The 21,093-nt window shown below is 36.1% G+C and overlaps 1 long non-coding RNA gene across 1 annotated transcript in view; it reads left to right on the forward strand.

Annotated features, from left to right (window-relative positions):
- Positions 1-21,093, forward strand: part of LOC141580572 (uncharacterized) — a 127,804-nt gene that overhangs the window by 18,399 nt on the left and 88,312 nt on the right. The window contains exons 2-3 of the long non-coding RNA XR_012512816.1: positions 40-120; positions 15,561-15,703. This is a non-coding gene — a long non-coding RNA (uncharacterized LOC141580572). The remainder of the gene's footprint in view (positions 1-39; positions 121-15,560; positions 15,704-21,093) is intronic.

Below are 21,093 nucleotides of genomic sequence, written 5' to 3' on the forward strand. Positions count from 1 at the left end.
ATTTGTTATCACCATCTCTTCCCTTTGTCTTTGCTCCAGGGTTGGCCTGCTTCCAGCTGCTGTTCATCTCTGGCTTGCCTCACCAACCCTTATGGACTCATCAGCTTTTCTATCAACTAAGTAAGCAATTCCATGAACTTTATTTTCTCTATTTGAAACATTTAGTAGTTTCTGTTTCTATGCTTTTTATGTTTTCTACAGAGATTAACCCACACATTTATTTGACATGCGTTCACCACTACTTCATTATGAATTGAGCTTCTGCAAGGCACTGTAAGAAAGCCATGGGTAAGGGTTTAACTCTGGATAAGTACAAATTTTTCCTATTTTTATGAAAATTATAGTCTGGTATGAGAGGAGATGCTTAATAATAAATTGTGGCCATAATTCATTATTAAAATAATATCTATTTCTCTCTACATGTAATGAATGATCTGATATTATTACTTTCTTTTTTCATATATATATTCTATTACACTTTAGGTTCTGTGGTACATATGAAGAACATACAAGATTGTTGCATAGGTACATACATGGCAATGTGGTTTGCTGCCTCCATCCCCCCATCACCTATATCTGGCATTTCTCCCCATGTTATCCCTCCCTAACTCCCTACCCCCCACTGTCCCTTCCCTAGTCCCCGCCAACAGACCTGTGTGTGATGCTCCCCTCTTGTGTCCATGTGTTCTCATTGTTCAACACCTATCTATGAGTGAGAACATGCAGTGTTTGATTTTCTGTTCTGGTGTCAGTTTGCTGAGAATGATGGTTTCCAGATTCATCCGTGTCCCTGCAAAGGACAGAAATTCATCAATTTTATGGCTGCATAATATTCCATGATGTATATGTACCATATTTTCCTTGTCCAGTCTATCATCAATGGGCATTTGGGTTGGTTCCAGGCCACTGCTATTGTAAACAGTGCCACAATGAACATATGTGTGCATGTATCTTTATAATAGAATGATTTATAGTCCTTTGGATATATACCCAGTAATGGGATTGCTGGGTCAAATGGAATATCTATTTCTAGGTCCTTCAGGAATCGCTATACTGTCTTCCATGATGGTTGAACTAATTTATATTCCCACCAACAGTGTAAAAGTGTTCCTATTTCTCCACATCCTCTCCAACATTTGCTGTTTCAAGATTTTTTAATGATCACTATTGTAACTGGTGTGAGATGGTATCTCAAGGTAGTTTTGATTTGCATTCTCTAATGACCAGTGGTGATGAGCATTTTTTCTTATGTCTTCTTTTGAAAAGTGTCTGTTCATGTCCTTTGCCCACTTTTGAATGGGTTTGTTTTTTTCTTGTGAATCTGTTTTAGTTCTTTGTAGATTCTGGATATTAGCCCTTTGTAAGATGGGTAGATTGCAAAATATTTTTCCCATTCTGTTGGTTGCCGGTTCACTCTAATGATTGTTTCTTTTGCTCGGCAGAAGCTCTACAGTTTAATTAGATATCATTTGTCTATTTTAGCTTTTGTTGCCAATGCTTTTGGTGTTTTGGTCATTAAGTCCTTGCCTATGCCTATGTTCTGAATGGTTTTACCTAGATTTTCTTCTAGGGCTTTTATGGTGTTAGGTCTTATGTTTAAGTCATTAATCCATCTGCAGTTAATTTTAGTGTAAGGTGTCAGGAAGGGGTCCAGTTTCTGCTTTCTGCATATGGCTAGCCAGTTTTCCCAACACCATTTATTAAATAGGGAATCCTTTTGCCATTGCTTGCTTTTATCTTGTTTGTCAAAGATCAGATGGTTGTAGAAGTGTAGTGTTGCCTCCGAGGCCTCTGGTCTGTTCCATTGGTCTATATCTCTGTTTTGGTACCAGTACCATGCCTTTTTGATTACTGTAAACTTGTAGTATAGTTCGAAATCAGGAAGCGTCATGCCTCCAGCTTTGTTCTTTTTGCTTAGAATTGACTTGGCTATGCGGGCTCTCTTCTGGTTCTACATGAAGTTTAAGGTGGTTTATTCAGTTCTGTGAAGTGGTCATAGGTAACTTGATGGGGATAGCATTGAATCTATACATTACTTTGGGCAATATGGCCAGTTTCACAGTATTGATTCTTCCTAATCATGAGCATGGAATGTTTCTCCATCTGTTTGTGTTCTCTCCTATTTCCTTCAGCAGTGGTTTGTAGTTCTCCTTGAAGAGGTCCTTTACATCCTTTGTTAGTTGTATTTCTGGGCATTTTATTCTCTTTGTAGCAATTGTGAATGACAGTTAGTTCTTGTTTTGGCTCTCTTTAAGTATGTTATTAGTGTATATGAATGCTTGTGAGTTTTGCACATTGATTTTGTATCCTGAGACTTTGCTGAAGTTGCTTATCAGTTTCAGGAGATTTTGGACTGAGAAGATGGGGTCTTCTAAGTATACAATCATGTTGTCTGCAAATAGAGACAATTTGACTTCCTCTTTTCCTAATTGAATACCCTTTATTTCTTTTTCTTGCCTGGCTAGAACTTCCAATACTATATTGAATAGGAGTGGTGAGAGAAGGCATCCTTATCTAGTGCTAGATTTCAAAGAGAATGCTTCCAGGTTTTGCTCATTCAGTACGATATCGGCTGTGGGTTTGTCCTAAATAGCTTTTATTATTTTGAGATACGCTCCGTTGATACCTAGTTTATGGAGAGTTTTTAGCATAAAGGGCTGTTGTATTTTGTCAAAGGCCTTCTCTGTATCTATTGATATAAACATGTGTTTTTTGTCTTGGTTTCTCTTTATGTGGTGGATTATGTTTATAGACTCTCTGGGACACATTTAAAGCAGTGTCTAGAGAAAATTTAAAGTAATAAATGTCCACATGAGAAGCAAGGAAAGATCTAAAATCAACACCCTATCATCAAAATTGAAAAAGCTAGAGGAGCAAGATAAAAAAAAATCTCAAAAGCTAGCAGAAGACAAGAAATAACTAAGATCAGAGCAGAACTGAAGGAGATGATAGAGACACAAAAAACCCTTCAAAAAATCAATAAATCCAGGAGCTGGTTTTTTGAAAAGATCCACAAAATAAACCACTAGCCAGATTAATAAAAAAGAAAAGAGAGAAGAATCAAATAGATGCAATAAAAAATGATAGAGGGTATATCACCACCAATTCCACAGAAATACAAACTACCATCAGAGATTACTACAAACAATTCTATGCACATAAACCAGTAAACCTGGAAGAAATGGATAAATTCCTGGACACTTGCACCCTTCCAAGCCTAAACCAGGAAGAAGTCGAAACCCTCAATAGACCAATAACAAAGGCTGAAGTTGAGGCAGCAATTAATAGCCTAGCAACCAAAATAAGCCAGGTCCAGATGGGTTCACAGCCAAATTCTACAAGACATACAAAGAGAAGCTGGTACCACTCCTTCTGAAACTATTCTAGGCAATCCAGAAAGAGGGAATCCTTCCCATATCATTTGATGAGACCAACATCCTCCTGATTCCAAAACCTGGCAGAGACTCAACAAGAAATCTTCAGGCCAATATCCATGATGAACATAGATGCAAAAATATTTAATAAAATATCTACAAACCGATTGGAATAGCACATCAGAAAGCTTATCCATCATGATCAAGTAGGCTTCATCTCGGGGATGCAAGGCTGGTTCTTGTTCTTAAATGGAACATTCTAGCTGTGTCTTTACGTGGTGGAAGAGGTAAGGGATCTTTAGGGCCTCATTCATAAGGACTTATTCTCACCTCCCAAAGGCTCTACCTCCTAATTCTATCACTTTAGAGATTAGCATTCAACAAAATAATTCTGGGAAAAGGGGAGGAACGCAAACATTCAGGCCATAGCACTTACCATACTTAGTGTTCATTTCACCAATGGTGAATTTTTATCAATACTAACTTATCTCAGTGTAGATAATAATTCAGTTGTTCCTTTCCATGGGTAATTATTTTACCTTAGCTCTTTTTCACAACCAGGACTCTTAAATAAATCTGTCAAATGCTCTTCTTTCATTGTTCTATTATTTTCTTTTATTTTTCACTGACTATTTAATAAACATGTCATTGTTTCCACTTTACACAAAGGGCCACTGCTTAATTCCATCGGTGTATATTTCCGTCTTATTGTTTCTGACTTTGTTTCTCTCTCATACAATGTGAACACATTCAAAGAAACATTTACACAAATTGCTAAATTAACAAAGGACAAGGAACAAGTAGCTAGGGAGTCAGGAAAAGGTTTTTTAAGACTGAGGTCATGCAAAATGCATAAGATATTTCTAGATTAGTGGTTTTCAAACTTTTTGGTCTCAGGGCAACTTTATGCCCTTAACAGTAACTGAAGGAGCCAAAATTCTTCTGTTTACATGCATTATATTTACCTATATCGACAATATTGTAAATTAAAACCAAAATTTACAACATATTTTATTCACTTACAGATAAGAAAAATCATTGCATATTAACATTAAAACATATTTTTCTTTATAAAAAATTGCAGTATTTTCAAATAAATCAGTGATATGTGTTTGAAGAATATCATTATTCTACAATTTTGTGAATCTTCTTAATGTTTGGCTTAACAGAATACGGTTGATTTCTCATATCTGTTCTGCATTATATCTGTTGTAGAATATTGTTTTGATTGACATATATAAGGAAAGTCCCACCTCACACAGGTATATAATTGAACAAGAGAAAATAATGTTAACAATGTTTTCTGATAACTAAGAATAGTATTACACTAAAACTCAACTAGTGCTAAGTTCTTTTATGTTCATTTTAATATGCATTATGAAACTATCAGTATATGTTTTTTACCCTGTTTCATTAAAATCAATTGGTCTGTTTTGCACTTTTATATTTTATCTTTAAATCAATATATATTGATCAATTGAAGAATTTTTGTTTCTGGAGTTATGCAGAAGTACAATTAATTTCAAAATTTTGACGTATTTCATTATATATTATAAAAATGACATCCTTTAATATTATTACCAGTATCTTCAGAAGAGGCTTTAAGTACTGAAAAACAGTCAATCTCACAATAAAAATATAAGTTTTTCAATATTCACATTTTCCTATCAAAGCTCAAATGTCATTCTTGGTTATATATAACATCAATAATTCTGTTTTTTTTTTAAGTGATAGGGTCACTTTGTTCATTTTCCAGAAAATGTCTGCCAAACTCCCAATTCTGAATAATCTCAATTTTCAGTTATTCCTTTGAGTAAAAATGATGTTCAGATCACAACTCAATTGCATAATGTGTTTGGGATGACCACTGTCATTCAATGTCCAGCCTAAGTGCTTTATTTGTATTTCCACTTTTGTCATACAAAATACTTTTAAGTTGAATAATTGAATCAAGATTTAATAAAATTTATAATTTTAATTGCCTAATTAAAGACATTTTAAAATAAAATTTTCTTTTTTAAAAAAGCTGCAAGTGTCTGGCTATGAAGAATACGATAATGATTTATATAGTTCTGTGCCACTGCCTTGATTGGCGCTGTTTTGCCTATTATGGATTACATAAAATCAGTGCAATGTCAGCTTACAGAAAAAGTCAAATAATGTCATAGTATATTAACTTGCTGGAACTTTTGAAGGGATCCTAAGAACCCTCAGGATTCCATGGACCAAATTCTAGATATTGCTGCTCTATAGAGAAGCCTGAAGGACATTCTGGCAGAAGTAATTGCATACCTAAAGACTGAAATCACATGTATTTATCAAACAGCACCTAGTTAACAAGAGCTTATAATTATAAATAGAATACTCTTTGTCCCCATACATGATTATTGTTTTTTGTTCCCACGCCGTGTACTCTCAGAAGGGCAGGGTAGATAGTAAGAAGCCTAGAAAGATAAATTGAGAAGATTATGAAGTTCACTCGCATCCTGTGGTCCACTTTGGCAGGAGAGTCAGCAGTGTGCCAACTTGCTCTTACCATTTTCAGTCCATTGTTCTTCCAGACCTGTAGACCTATGCAGTCCAATATGGTAGCCATTAATTTAATGTGGTTATTGACATTAAAATGAAATATACTAAATAATTTTTAAAATTAAGTTCCTTGGTTAAACTAGTAGTATTTCAAGTGCTCAATATCACATGCAGCTAGTAGCTAGCATATCGGACAGTGCAGGTACAGAGCATTTCCACCACTACAGAACATCCTATTAGACAGAGCCACTGTGGAATATCATATAGTTTTCTTCCTCAAAAAAATTGTGTTGTATTCCCCTGTGGTAGTTGCTGCCAAATGAAGAATGTTGCATTATCGGCCTTATTCATGGCACTTTGTTTTGTTTCTATCTGTTATTTTCTTTAATATAAGCCCTCACGAGATTCCTTTCCAATATACTAGACACAATTTGATTTCCTATATTTCCAATGTCCTTTTCCTCCATGTTACTTTTTAAATAATCCAGAACTGCTGCATCTCTGAAACTTTAGTCTCATTCTCAGATTACATATCCATCTTTCATATCCCACTTTCTTATGTCCATCTTACTTGGCATTTGAATTTATTAAGAACGGAGTGCAGCCATAGACCTATTTTACAGGATCAAGTAACTGCTCTCTCTCAATATAGAAAGAATTTTCTGTCCTGGACTGTTGAATGCTATCACTTGGATGGAAACTCTGCCAAGTACCTCGAGTGATGCCCACTAATAGTATCATCCATGCCAGTTTAATTGTTTTTTGGCATGTATTTTTTTTCTTTTCTATGTCTGTTCTGTCTGTTAGCTCTATTATTCACTCTATCCCTTTGAACTGAACATACATCAAGAATTTTGAAATGTAATCATAACAGTTACTGAAGCCTGTTGATCCTCTTCTCCCCACCTACTTGAATTCCTACTCTGTCTTCTACCCATGTGCCTATACCAGAATCCAGAAAATTACCATAACTCCTTCCAATCTGCCATACAACACATCCAACTGGTCACCAAGTTTTGCTCTTTCTTCCTTCTAAATGTCTTTTGTATCAATTATTTTCTTCCCAAACCTCTCAAAATAAATCTGCTGGTGGCATTGGGAAAGTGGATTGGTTGACTAGAATTAGAAGTTTTTCCTGACACAATTGAGGTTCCAAAAAGGTAACTTGGGTTTTTAATGAACTTCTAGAAGACTTCTATAAAAAAGGATATAAACAGAATTTCAGGTCAGTCATGAGACAACAGGATCAATAATTTCTAAAGACATAGAGGCAAGTTGGAAAGGCATAGTCCACAGCTTCTTGAAGCTGTACAGAAAGAAGAAAATAAGCTATCATAGGCAGTGAAAAGAGCCTTTTTGTGGGGAGGTGTTGCAATGAAAAATCAATGCATGATAGTAGCCAGCTGTGAATGATGGTAATGGTTGTGTAGAATACAGTAGCTGTCTCAGAAGAAAGGGCAGAACCCTTGATACTAAAATGCTTGTTACTGACTGTGACATAAAATTTTGCCAACTTTATCTGCACAAAGTCTTAGCACTCAACTTCCTGCCTAAGGCAAAGGAAGATTATGCATGGTATAGCATCTCTTCACATCTCCTAAGCTCATGGCTGTATGGGAGGCTGGTGGCTGAAACAGCAGATTGTGAAGTTTTCCAGCAGCACCTAGTCCTCTGAAAGATGTTGGTGGAAAACCAAGTGTAGGAAAAGCAGTAGAAGACATCCAAGAAATAATCCTTCTCCCTTAAATTCTCCATTGTCCTTGCTGAGACAGAAGGAAGAAGGTGAAGATCTTTCAGCATCAGAGCAGCTATACTGCCAACTTCTTAATGTGATTCCTATGCTGGTGGTCTGGAGATATTAAATTTACAGGGCCATTTCTGTAGTTTTATTGTTTCTACTATAATACAAACTCTTTGAAGATAGGGTGTATGTCTTAATAATAATTACATACTCTCTGATAATGTACTTAATGAAACCTCAGTGTTTGTGATTTAGAGAGAATAGTCAAGAGAGCATTCTGTCATCTGCGAGAATACTAATGCATGAAAATTAATTTAGTAATTAGCTCTCCTATGTAATTTATACATTTTATATTTCCTTCTCTTTTCAAAGTTACTCTCAAGATAATAAAATCTGACATCCACAATATTTTAACACCAGTAGTTGTTTATAGCATTTATAATATATTTAGTCAAATTTATCTCATTCTCTCTATACTTCCATTCATATATATAGCACATCTTTATGTCGTAGAAGTACAGAATTAGAAGTCAACGAGTCTATCATCCTATCCAACACTTTTAGACAGTCTAGAACTTATAAGAATAGAAGCAATATCTAAAAGTTATTACATTTAAGCAAGGTTGTGGAAGCTTCACTTCTATTGCAGCTGAATGTATATATATTCATATATACATATATACGTACATATATTCATATATATTCATATATATGAATATATGTGTATATATACATAATTTATATATACACACATATACACACATATATATACATATATACATATATATACATGTATATATACATATATATACATTTATATATAAACATATATGTGTGTGTGTATACATATATATATGTTTACCAGGTCCATATTTACTAGGAAGTGTTGGCAAAAGATATTTGTTATACTTCTGAAGACAAAAAGCATTTGAACGGCAACATTTGAAAATTTTACTGTAATGAATTAATGAAGAATGTAGGCCGTTTTCTCCACATGTCCATTTGTACTTACATCAGCCTCATATAACTTTCTAGCTCTTTGTGTTTTCTTTTTCTTTATCATATTGATCAATCCCTAACATTATTTTATATATTCACTTTTTATTGTCTATTTCTTCCATTAGAATAAGCTCTGTGAAGGTAGTACCTTTGCTTTGCCCAAAATTTCCACCATGTGGAATATCACACATATCTGATACTCAAGCAAAAATACAGGACATGTAATCACTTTTCTTTAAAGACAATAATAGGTTTTTTTTTAAATAAAAAATCTCTCATGAGAAAAATTACATTAAACACTTTATGCATATTTTCTTCAATACCAATAAAAACCTTGAAAATTAAACAGTATTAGATTCAATTTAAAGAAAAGGCAACAAATATCAGAGAAGGTGAGTTGCTTGTAAAAATCAAAAGCTGGTTACTGAAAGGCTAGTTCTGGTATTACAGCATAAGGATCTCCATGGACCCACTACCTGGTCAAACTGGCATACATCATTTTTATAAAACAAACATTAACTTTCTAGGGATGGATGGTTCTAAGAGCATACAACAAATGAAGTATTTATTAAAGAATATGCACTAAAATTCAACATGGCATTTGAATTGAGCCCTGCTCTTTTCATCTTCTCTCCCTGGTCTGGAAGAAGGAAACTCCACTATAGGCTGATGCAGCCAAGAACAGAGCCCTTTCCATGCAGCTCCCAGATGACATTCTAGGGAGGGGAAGGCCCTCATTCCTCATCCCGCCCCCGCACCCCAGGTTTCTGATGCTGAGGATGTTTTACGCAAGTACCACCAAGGGATGGCAGTCTTCTGGGCTCCATTCTTTTGCAGAGCCCCACTGGAGAGATAAAGGCACTGCTTTGGGTGTGGCAAAGCTAAAACTACCAGAAAACTGACTGTCCTTGCCCTGACTCATATTATTTTAAAAATTAATTACATTATTATCAAAGCAATTACTATCAACTTTCTTAATTGTGGTTTATGGTATTCACTGAAAATAATACCAAGACCAGTTAAATTTAACAAAGTTAATTGAAACAACAACAAAAGAAACTAGAAGCAGACTGCTTTTGACTGAAGATAGTTCAAAATGCCCCCAACTGCACCATGAGGAGTTGTATTTATATCAAGAAAAACAAAAAATGACATACAAAGATTACCTGATTGGTACTGTTTGGCTTTTGCCTTATTTGGGCATAATTTGGCGGCTTTCTATCTGAGTTCAGCTGAAACTCAGCAACCTAGTTTTATAAGGGTATACTACTAGTTAGGTTACAACTTGTTTACCCATCAAGCTAAGGTACAGCTCATTGCATATGGCGGCCACCTTGAGCCAAACTGAATTTAACATATTTATATCTGTATTTCTAAATAATAGGCTTATGCTGTTATTTTATGATTCATCAATATTACAGATGACCCCTTTACTTCTGGCCATGATGGATGATGTTTTAACTTGTTAATACTCCCCTCAACCAGATAATATCTCCATCCTCCTCCTACATAGTTATAACTTTTGCTTTTGACTAAACTACTAGTCTCTGATTACATTACATAATTATGACTATGAAGGTGTTGTTCACTGATAAAACAACTAAGTTACTAAATGCATTTTTTCATTTCTGTATTTCCATTTTTCCTGAAATTGATGATTGCCAAATTGATCTATTCACCTTTTTAAAAAAGTCTATCATTTTTTGCCAAATGTGGAACACTTTTTTACTACATTTATTATTATGATTTTTATACTCAAGTACATTATTTCTATTTTTTCCTCCCTTGATTCTTGAAATCCAATTAAACTCATTTATTTCTGCACCTGCTATGCATTTGTCCATTTGGGATGCTTCTTTCTCATTGTCTTGGAAATTAGTTTTTCCAGTATCCTTTAATTAGTTGCCTTTTTTCTGGATCCCAAGTCTATCACTTTCTTAATTTAATGCTTCATTTGGCTACAGTACATCTTCTGGAAACGTCCTAAAAAGGCATGCATAGCAGACACATTTTTTAGTCCTTGTATCTATGTCTTTATTTTGTCACAACAGTTGAATAAGAATTGACCTGGAATTCTAGCATATAAATAATTTTTCCTCAGAAGTTTGGTGGCATTTATATGCTATCTTTTAGATTCTGATGTTGAATATGTATTGCCGGTGTGTAAGATATTGATATTTCTTAAAATGTCCTAGTGAGACTTTTTTTTCTTTCTTTCTTAGTGTTTAACATTGTCTCTAATATATCGTATTTTATTTTTCAAAATTATATAGTGTAAAAAAAAGCAATGGTTTTAAAATTAATCCCCAAATAGATGACTGCAATCCCTTCTAGTTTATTCCAGAGTGTCTTACAATATTATCTTTTTATTTTTTTTGAAGCAGTCTTGCTCTGTCGCCCAGGGTGGAGTGCAGTGGTGTTATCTCAGCTCACTGCCACCTCCTGGGTTCAAGCAATTCTCCTGCCTCAGCCTCTCAATTAGCTGGGGATTACAGGTGTCCGCCCCCACACCCTGCTAATTTTTGTGTTTTTTTGGAGAATTTTTTTGTTAATACTTTAAGTTTTGGGATACATGTGCAGAAGGTGCAGGTTTGTTACATAGGTATACATGTGCCGTAGTGGTTTTCCACACCTATCAACCCGTCATCTACATTAGGCATTTCTCCTAATGCTATCCCTCTCCTAGCCCCCCATTTCCCGACAGACCCAGTGTTAGATGTTCCCCTCCCTGTGCCCATATGTTCTCATTGTTCAACTGCCACTTATGAGTGAGAACATGCGGTGTTTGGCTTTCTGTTTCTGTGTTAGTTTGCTGAGAATGATGGTTTCCAGCTTCATTCATGTCCCTGCAAAGGACATGAACTCATTCTGAAGACATATGTCTTTAGTTTCAATATTTATTCTTGTGTAAGTCTTGTTAGTATTTTTCCATCCTTTTTTTCTGTGACTAAAAATATCATATTTCATATGTTGGCTTTCTTGGATAGGTTCTGAAGCACTCTTTCTTATTTTAAATCTTTCACTATATACTCAACTTTCTAGGCAATTTCTCTGATTTTCCTTTTTGAAACTTCTATTGATATTTTTCTCATGTATTTTATTTATTTATTTATTATTTTGTTGTTGTTGAGACACGGTCTCACTCTGTCATCTAGACTGCAGCACAGTGGCATAATCTCGGCTGATTGCAACCTGCGCCTCCCAGACTCAAGCAATTCTACTGCCTCAGCTTCCTGAGTAGCTGGGATCACAGGTGCACATGACTATCGCCTGGAGAATTTTTGTATTTTTAGTAGAAACAGTGTTTCACCATGTTGGCCAGACTGGTCTTGAACTCCTGATCTCAATTGATCCACCCACCTTGGCCTCCAAAAGTGCTGGGATTACAAGCGTGAGCCATGGCACCTGGCCTCTCAGGTCTTTTAAATTCCTAGAATCATGGTTTTGCTCACTGATTATTTTTCCTTAGAATTCTTCTCTAGTTTCATAAATGAACTTTGTATTTCTAGGATGATATCCAGAGCTGTACTCTAGCTGTACTTTTTGTTTTTCTCTTCTTAATATCTGTTTTGGTCTCTGTCTTTCATGTAGGAGGCTTCCTTTAACTAGATGTTAATTTTTTCTGTCTAACCATATTCAAGAATGAAGTAGTAAAATGTAGCCACTCTTAAGTACAAATGTACTTTGTTGTCTTTTGTGTTTTTATTCAAAATGTGGTTCATGGACCAGCAGAAATGCAGAAGTATTAGAAATGCTAAATCTCAGGCCACACCCCAAACCTAATCAACTAAAGTATGCATCGTAGTAAGACCTCAGGTTCTTACTATGTGCACATTCAACTTTAAGATGCACTGATTTACTTCATTTCACTATAATAATCATCAAAGTCAGGCTTTTCATTATCCCCATCTCATTTATCAATATTAGTAGATATTCCTTCTCTGGAACCCTTTAGTTTCTGTCATTTTTTTGATTTAATAATCTTTTCATTTTGAGGGGGTTGTATTGTCAAGTGGTACATGCTGGCTTCCAGGTTCTGGGAATTAAGATAGTAATGGACTTCAAAGATCTACAGAACTCTGTTTTTGACCAATACCTGTTTTTAGTTCCACACAATCCCTGCATTTTGTCATTTTGATAGCTCTGAAGTTTTAGTTTTTCTTGAGTTATTTAGGGCAAATTGCCTTACTTGTCCTTGTATGCCTCCCTGAAAATCTTTGGTTTTAACTTTCTCCATTTTGTTAAGTCAATTATGATTCTCCCTTCTATTATGTTGTCTGTGCTCCAGTTCTTTTTCTTCAATGTAATAAAGCCATTGCAAAAACTCATTTACCGTCATTGAATTGAGTATTTGCAAAGAGAACACATAAACACCAATGGCCAATGAGGGACGAATTTTGAAGCAGTTGGAGGAGTGAGTGTTGGAGTAAGAAGGCTCTGAATAAGAAGAGAGAAGGCTGCCCAAAGGTTTCAGGGAGATGGATGGGCCGGAATATGAGAGTAAAGGAAAGACACTGAAAAAGGATCTACTAAAAATAAATGACTGGCTTTGCTATTTTTGCCTGCTTTGGTCCTAATGTCAGGTGTCAATCCTTGCATCAGCAGAATCCTTGTTAATTTAAGAGAGAGGAGAATTTGGGTTAATGCAAGTCACGTTGCCCCATTGCCTCTAACTGCTCAACGAAGACCTCTTTGGTGTCACTGTGTATTCTAAATGCTCCTTGGCCCTTGTATATTCTAAGAAGGTGGCTGAATTTTTCTTTAATTAAAGAACCCTGAGACAGCCACATTAGACTCCTAGTTACTCCAGAGGAACTGGTGGTATCAGAAGCTTCCAAGCAGGAAAAAATGTTTTAGTATCTTTAGATGAGCAGCACAGCAAATGTGGTAAATGGGATTTAGAATGCAATTCTGTAAACATGTTCTATGCAACATTACCCCAGTAGATCCTCCTTGAAAAAAGAGTTTTGGATCAATTCCATTAAAGGCCATTAGCACTGACAAAAATCAAGTTTACACCCACTATGCCTACCAAAATAAACACATTAGACTGTAGAACAAATGTAACAAATCCAAGAAAATTTTTATTTTTCCTGGTGTTAACTTCCTTGATGCCTTAAGCAAATATTAGATAACAACATAATTTTTCCAACTTTGCTTGTCCCAAACATGTATTTTATCTAAAAGTTAATGGTTATTCTGGCATGTGTTCTATAATTCAGTAATTTGGGAGAAGTTGTAAGTTTCTCTAAAAAAATCCATAATGTGCGTGAGTACATTAGAGTTGACAATTCATTCGAGAGAAAAATGCACAAGCTTAATATAGCATTTCCAAATCCTATATGATCCTAGAACCTATTTTTTGACAAAATTCCTACTAGCATTTCATTGATCTGATGGTCTGCAGAAGATACTTGGAGACCATGGCTTAGCGGATTAAAGTTGGACAAGACAGATATCTGGCTCATGCAAGCCACCCTGTGTCCAAGATTATGTGCAAATAGACATGATGGCACCAAAGACTAATCTTTCAGGACATTTGTTCTTTTAATATGGAACATGAATCTCAACCATCTAAATATAATTCTTGCTTTTACCAGACAAAATATTTTCTGTACCTCATTCACTGTAGTGTAACATTACTGGTGCTATTTTAATTACCACTTGATATCATTGCAGAGGCAGCTGGTTATGTTTTGACTGTGATAGAATTGACAAAAGTTGTATTTGTGCAATATAAATTGTAATTCTCTGAAGTTTTCATTTATGTTTTAAAAGTGTCATGTACTTCAGTAAGCGATAGATCACTCAAGACATTTAAGAGTCTAACAATCTGGCTTTAATTAGATAAAATGTAGATTTAAATTATGTATAAATTGAAAGGTAAACAAAAATCAGAATGTTCTATTGGTTCAGTAATATTCTATATAATATTATAAGGTTATTGCAGATTATAATTTTAAATTAAGCTCATCAAGTTTCAGTGTACTAATGTGCATCACTATTGGATGCACTAAAAATGTAGCCCTGATATACACAATAAATATAACCATCAAATAAAGCAAAAACAGCTTGTGGGTTGAATTAAACTGCATTATGTAGTAACGGAGGTGATAGCACTGAACAACTCTGCTGGACATATATTTTGAGCTATTTTTTCTAGTATAATTAATGGATTTATTTTGATTCATCACATTTGTTCTGTTCCTCCTTGTGACCAACTGAATGAATAAAAGAAGTCCGATTGGGATTCAGGGTGTGTTCTACAGTCATTAAATACATTCAGCTAAATTGTTTGAGTGAGTATTATATCACTAATTAGCAATTTATTACCAAACAAATTAATGAGCTACAACATGTGGTTTCATAGTGCATATAGTATAGAAGTTCTTAGTGTTTCTTGCTCTGTTTTTTAACATGGAAGCTAAATGGACACTAGGAAATCAAAAAGCACTGTGTTTCCTGTATCAACAGAAGACTGTATTCATGACTATAATGAAAAGGCTAATATGAATTATGGACTACTGTTGTAAAATAATTCTAAGGCTATTTTTAGATCGATTTAGGTTCACAGCAAAATTGAGCAGAAGATACAAAGATTTTCCATTTCCCTTCTGCACCATGCATGCATGGCCTTCCCCATTATTGCCATTCCCCATTACAGTGATACATGTTACAGTTGATGAATCTGCATTGACATATCATTATCACCCAAGAATCCACAGTTTATCATTCACATTTGATTGTTGCACAATCTGTGAGATTAGACAAATGTTGAATGACATGTACCACTATAGAATATTATACAAAGAAGTTTCTCTGACTTTCAAGTTCTCTGTGCTCTGCCTATTCATCGCTAACTCTTTAATGCCTAGAAACCACTGATTTTTTTTTCTTTTTCTTTTTTTTTTTTTAAGATGCAGTTTTGCTCTTGTTGCTCAGGCTGGAGTGCAATGGCGCATTCTTGGGTCATCACAACCTCTGCCTTCTGGGTTCAAGCGATTCCCCTGTCTCAGCCTCCCAAGTAGCTGGGATTACAGGCATGCGCCACAACGCCCAGGTAATTTTTTGTATTTTTAGTAGAGACAGGATTTCACCATGTTGGCCAGGATGATCTCAATCTCTTGACCTCATAATCCACCCACATCAGCCTCCCAAAGTGCTGGGATTACAGGTGTGAGCCACCACGCCCAGCCAAAACCACTGATTTTTAAAAAAATATTTATTTATTTTAATTGACTGATCTTTTCACTATGTCCATAGTTTTGCTTTTTCCAGCATGTCATATAGTTGGAATCATACATTATGTACTTTTTTTAGATTGGTTTCTTTCATTTAGTAATAAACATTTAAGTTTCCTCCATGTTTTTTCATGGTTTGATAGTTCATTTCTTTTTAGTGCTGAACGGTATTACATTATCTGGATGTATCACAGTTTATTTATCCAGTCACATACTGAATGATATCTTGGATACTCCCAAGTTTTGACAACTATTAATAAAGCCTCTATAAACATCTATGCACAAGTTTCTGTGTACTTATGTGTACACATTTATAAATATATTAGTACAAATTTTTTGTGTACTTACATGAAAATATGTTTTTAATTCTTATGGGCAAATACCAAGAATGTGATTGCTGGATCATATCATAAAAGTATGTTTAGTTTTGCAAAAAACTGCTAAAATGTCTTCAAAAGTGACTATATTATTTTTGTTCCCAGTAGGGTTGAATGAGAATTTCTGTTCCTCCATATCCTTACCAGCATATGATGCTGTCATTATTCTGGATTTTGGCCATTCTAATAGGTGTGTAGTGGGACTTCATTATTGTTTTACTTTGCATTTCCTTGATGACATATGATTTGGAGCATCTTTTTCTATGCTATCTGCATATCTTCTTTGGTGAGGTGTCTTCTAAGGACTTTGGTCCATTTGTCAATCAAATTGTAGTTAAGTTCTTTGTATGCCCAGATTGAAAACTACCCAAATGATGCCATTATTGTATAATTTACTTTTTGGCTAGTGGAGTAAGAGAGACCATTCATGAATTTTTCTTAATTTTCCAAATGCCATATCTTAAAACCTTGCTTAAGAAATTTCTTCCTCTTAACCACATACCAGTCAGTATTAAGCCCTAAGAGAATGTTGGAACTATGAGAGTTTATTGGAATGACCTAAAAATAGAAAAAGTATCTTGTTTCAATAACATATTTTTAATTCAGTCCTAAATTAAAATATAATTTTAATTATATTAAATTAAATTAAATTAATATAATTAATATTATAAAATTTGATATTATAATTATTTATTTAATATAATTATTTAATATAATTAATATAATTATTTAATATTATAATTTAATATAATTAATATAATTATTTAATATTATAATTTAATATAATTAATGTAATTATTTAATATAATTATTTAATATAATATAAAATTTAATATAATTAAAATTATAATATAATTATAATTTTAATTATATTAAAATTATATTTTAATTTAGGGCCAGGGAAGTCGTGCTGCTTCCTCTCAGGAGTGGGGTTTTATAGGGAGTGAAGGCGTTTGATTGGATTTGGGGGGACAGGATGTGGACAGCGGGAGCTACTATTGGTAGGGAAGTGGGACTTCCTGTGAGCGGGCTAAGTGCTGAGTGCAGAGGGAATTTCCAAGGCGGAGCTACATGATTGACATATTCTAATTTTCAAGTGGGGAGGGAGATAGGCATGTCAGAACTCCCAGTCCTAGCATAAATAAATTCAGTCCTAGCATAAATAAAAAGAATGCTCATACTGGAACAGATATAAAGTAAATCTGGATTTTTCTATTTAAAAGATAAAAAAATATGAAACACATTTCATTAGACTTATTAACTAAACAACTGAAAAACATTTTTAGCTGATGGCCTCCACAGCAGCCTGGGTGACTCTGGGTCCACACTCATTCTCCCATCAAAGTAGGGGCTGCCTTGCCGGTCCCTCCATCCCCTGTTACTTAGCAACGTTGGTGGCAAACTTCACCCCATGAGTGGTGACACAGCCACATGAATTCGCATGGTTCTGGAGGCTGGGAAGTCCAAGATCAAGGCAACAGCACTCGATGTCTGGTGAGGGCCTTCTTGCTGCATCCTCACCTAGCAGAAGCAGTGAAAACTATCCTCACATGGCCGAAGGTGGAAGGGCAAAAAGAGCTTAAGCTAGGCCCTCCAGCCCTTTAATAAGATACTAATCCATTCATAAGGGCTCTGCTTACCTAAAAGGCCACAACTCTTAATACCACAACAATGGGGATTAAGTTTTAACAAGAACTTGGGAGAAGACACATTAAAATCATAGCACTGGGGGACCAGTGAAGATGGCCAAATAGAAGCAGCTCTGCTCTGCAGATCTCACCAAGAAGAATGAAAACTGCAGGTAAGCTCTGCATCTTCAATTGAGGAACCAAGTTTCTCTCACTGGGACTGACTCAGTGGTTGGTATAAACCAAGGAGAGTGCAGAATAGCAGGGTGGAGCAAGGGCCTATATGGGAGCTGCAAAGGGAAAAGGGAAGTCCCTCCCCTAGCCAAGGGAAGTGGTGAAGGATTGTGCTTCTCCTCCCTAAAGCCATGCTTTTCCCACAGATTCTTGCAACCAGTGGGTCAGAAAGTCCCCTCCTGAGCCCACTCCAACATAGCCTTGGGTCCAAAGCACAAAGATGTGGAAACTCACAGAGGTTACTTGGGTAGGTGGCCACTTGAGCAGGCACTGAGACAGGAGTATTTGTATACTCCAGTGCTGGGAACTCCCATGAGGCAGGTGATACATCTTGCCCCATGGGGAGAGGGCTGAAGCCAGGAAGCCTAGCAGCCTCACTCCTATGGAACCCCACAAGCTAAAACACACTGATTTGGAATCCCCACTGGCCAGTGCAGCTGGCTGGAGACAGCATAAGAAGACCGAATTCCTGAGGAGGGAGGGGTGGCTTCTATGATTGCGGCTCCAGGTAGCAGCTTTCACCTGCCAGTGGTGCCAGTGAGAATGGGAAGTCTGGACCAAGAGCAGTTACCCACAGCATAGCACAGCAGCTAGATCAGTTTGTGGACAGACCACTTCTTTAAATGGGACCCTGATCCACTCCTTCTTACTGAGCAGGATCTCCCTGTGGGAGTCTCAGCATCCCCAGCCAGGGATTCATGGACAGAACTTGATAACCCTGACAGTATTACCCAGGAGGAAGGGAAGCTGTGGCATTGCGGATCAGCAATCTTAGTCTTTTCTGCCTGCTGACACTGGAGAATCATGGCAGCCCAGATGAGGGGATTTCTCCCAGTGCAGCACACCTGCCTAGCCAAGGAGCAGACAGACTGCTTATTTAAGTGGGTCCCAAATCCCAGTCCTCTTAATTGATGAGACCTCCCAACAGGAGTCTCCAGGCACTGCATATACGGGTGTTCTGGCTGGCATCAGGTCTGTGCTCTTTTGGGACAGAGCTCCCAGAGGAAGGAGCAGGTTGGCGTTTTTGCTGCTCTGCAGACTCCACTGGTGATATCTCCAGGGTCAGGAGTGAATGCCCAGCAAGTCACAGCAGCTCTACAGAAGAGGGGCCTGACTGCTAGAAGAAAAACAAACAGAAAGCAACAACACAAACATCAAAGAAAAAGACCCTACCAAGATGCCATCCAAAAGTCAGCAGCCTCAAAGATCAAAGGTAGATAAACATATGAAGATGAGAAAAAAATCAACATAAAAATGCTCAAAATTCTTGAAGCCAGAGTGCCTCTTGTTCTCCAATTGATTATAACACATCTCCAGCAAGGGCACAAAGCTAGGCTGAGGCTGAAATTGATGAATTGACAGAAATAGGCTTCAGAAGATGGGTAATAATGAACTTCACTGAGCTAAAGGATTATGTTCTGCCTCACTGCAAAGAATCTAAGAACCACGATAAAACATGACAGGAGCTGTTAATCAGAATAACCAGTTTAGAGAGGAACATAAATGATCTGATATAGATGAAAAACACAACATAGAAGCTTTATAATGCAAACACAAGTATTAATAGCTGAATAGACTAAGCAGAAGAAAGGATATCAGAGCTTGAAGATTATCTTGCCAAGTAATAAAGGCAGACAAGATTAGAGAAAAAAGAATTAAAAGGAACCAACAAAACCTTCAAGTATTATGGGATCATGTACAAAGACTGAACCTATGACTGATGGGGTACCTGAAAGAGATAGGGAGAATGAAACCCGGTTAGAAAACACACTCAGGAAGTCATCCAGGAGAACTTCCCCAACCAACAAGACAGACCAATATTTAAGTCCAGGGAATTCAGAGAACCCAGTAAGATACTCTATGAGAAGATCATCCCAAGACACAAAATCAGATTCTCTAAGGTCAAAATGAATAAAAAAATGTTAAAGGGAAGCCAGAGAGAAGGACGAGGTCACCTATAAAGGGAAGCCCATCAGACTGACATTAGACCTCTTAGCAGAAACCCTACAAGCTAGAAGTCGGGGTCCAATCGTCAACATTCCTAAAAAAAATTTAAAAATTTCCTATGTAGAATTTCATATCTGGCCAAACTAAACTTCATAAGTGAAGGAGAAATACGATCTTTTTAAGGCAAACAAATGAGGTAATATGTCACCACCAGGCCTCCCTTGCAAGAGCTCCTGAAGGAAGCACTAAATATGAAAAAGAAAAACCATTACCAGCCACTACAAAAAACACCCTGAGTACACAGACCAGTAAGCAAATACATAAACGAGTTTGTAAAATAACCAACTAGCATCATGATGTCCAGATCGAATTCACACATAGCAATGTTAAACTTAAATGTAAATCAGCTAAATGCCCCAATTAGAGGACACAGAGTGGCAAGCTGGATAAAGAGTCAAAATCTATCTATGTGCTGTAGTTAAGATATCCAGCTCACATGCAAAGGCACACATAAAGATGGAGGACAATTTACCAAGCAAATGGAAAAAAGAAAAAAGTAGGATTGCAATCCTAGTTCGTGACAAAACAGACTTTAAACCAACAAAGATAAAAAAAAAAAAAAGACAAAGAAAGGCATTACATAATGGTAAAGGGGTCAATTCAACAAGAAGAGCTAATTGCCCTAAATTTATACACATCCAATACAGGAATACCCAGATTCATAAAGCAAGTCCTTTAGAGACCTACAAAGAGATTTAGACTACCAAACAATAATAGTGGGAAACTCTTGACACCCCACTGTCAATATTAGAGAGATAATCAAGACAGAAAATCAACAAAGATATTTAGGAATTGAACTGAGCTCTGGATTAAGTACATCTAATAGATATCTACAGAACTTCCACCCAAAACAACAGAATATGCATTCTTCTTGGTGCCACAAGGTACTTACTCTAAAATTGATTACATAATTGGAAGTAAAACACTCCTCAGCAAATGCAAAATAACTGAAATCATAGCAAA

The sequence above is a fragment of the Saimiri boliviensis genome, chromosome 1, assembly GCF_048565385.1.
Source record: "Saimiri boliviensis isolate mSaiBol1 chromosome 1, mSaiBol1.pri, whole genome shotgun sequence".
Lineage (NCBI taxonomy): Eukaryota > Metazoa > Chordata > Mammalia > Primates > Cebidae > Saimiri > Saimiri boliviensis.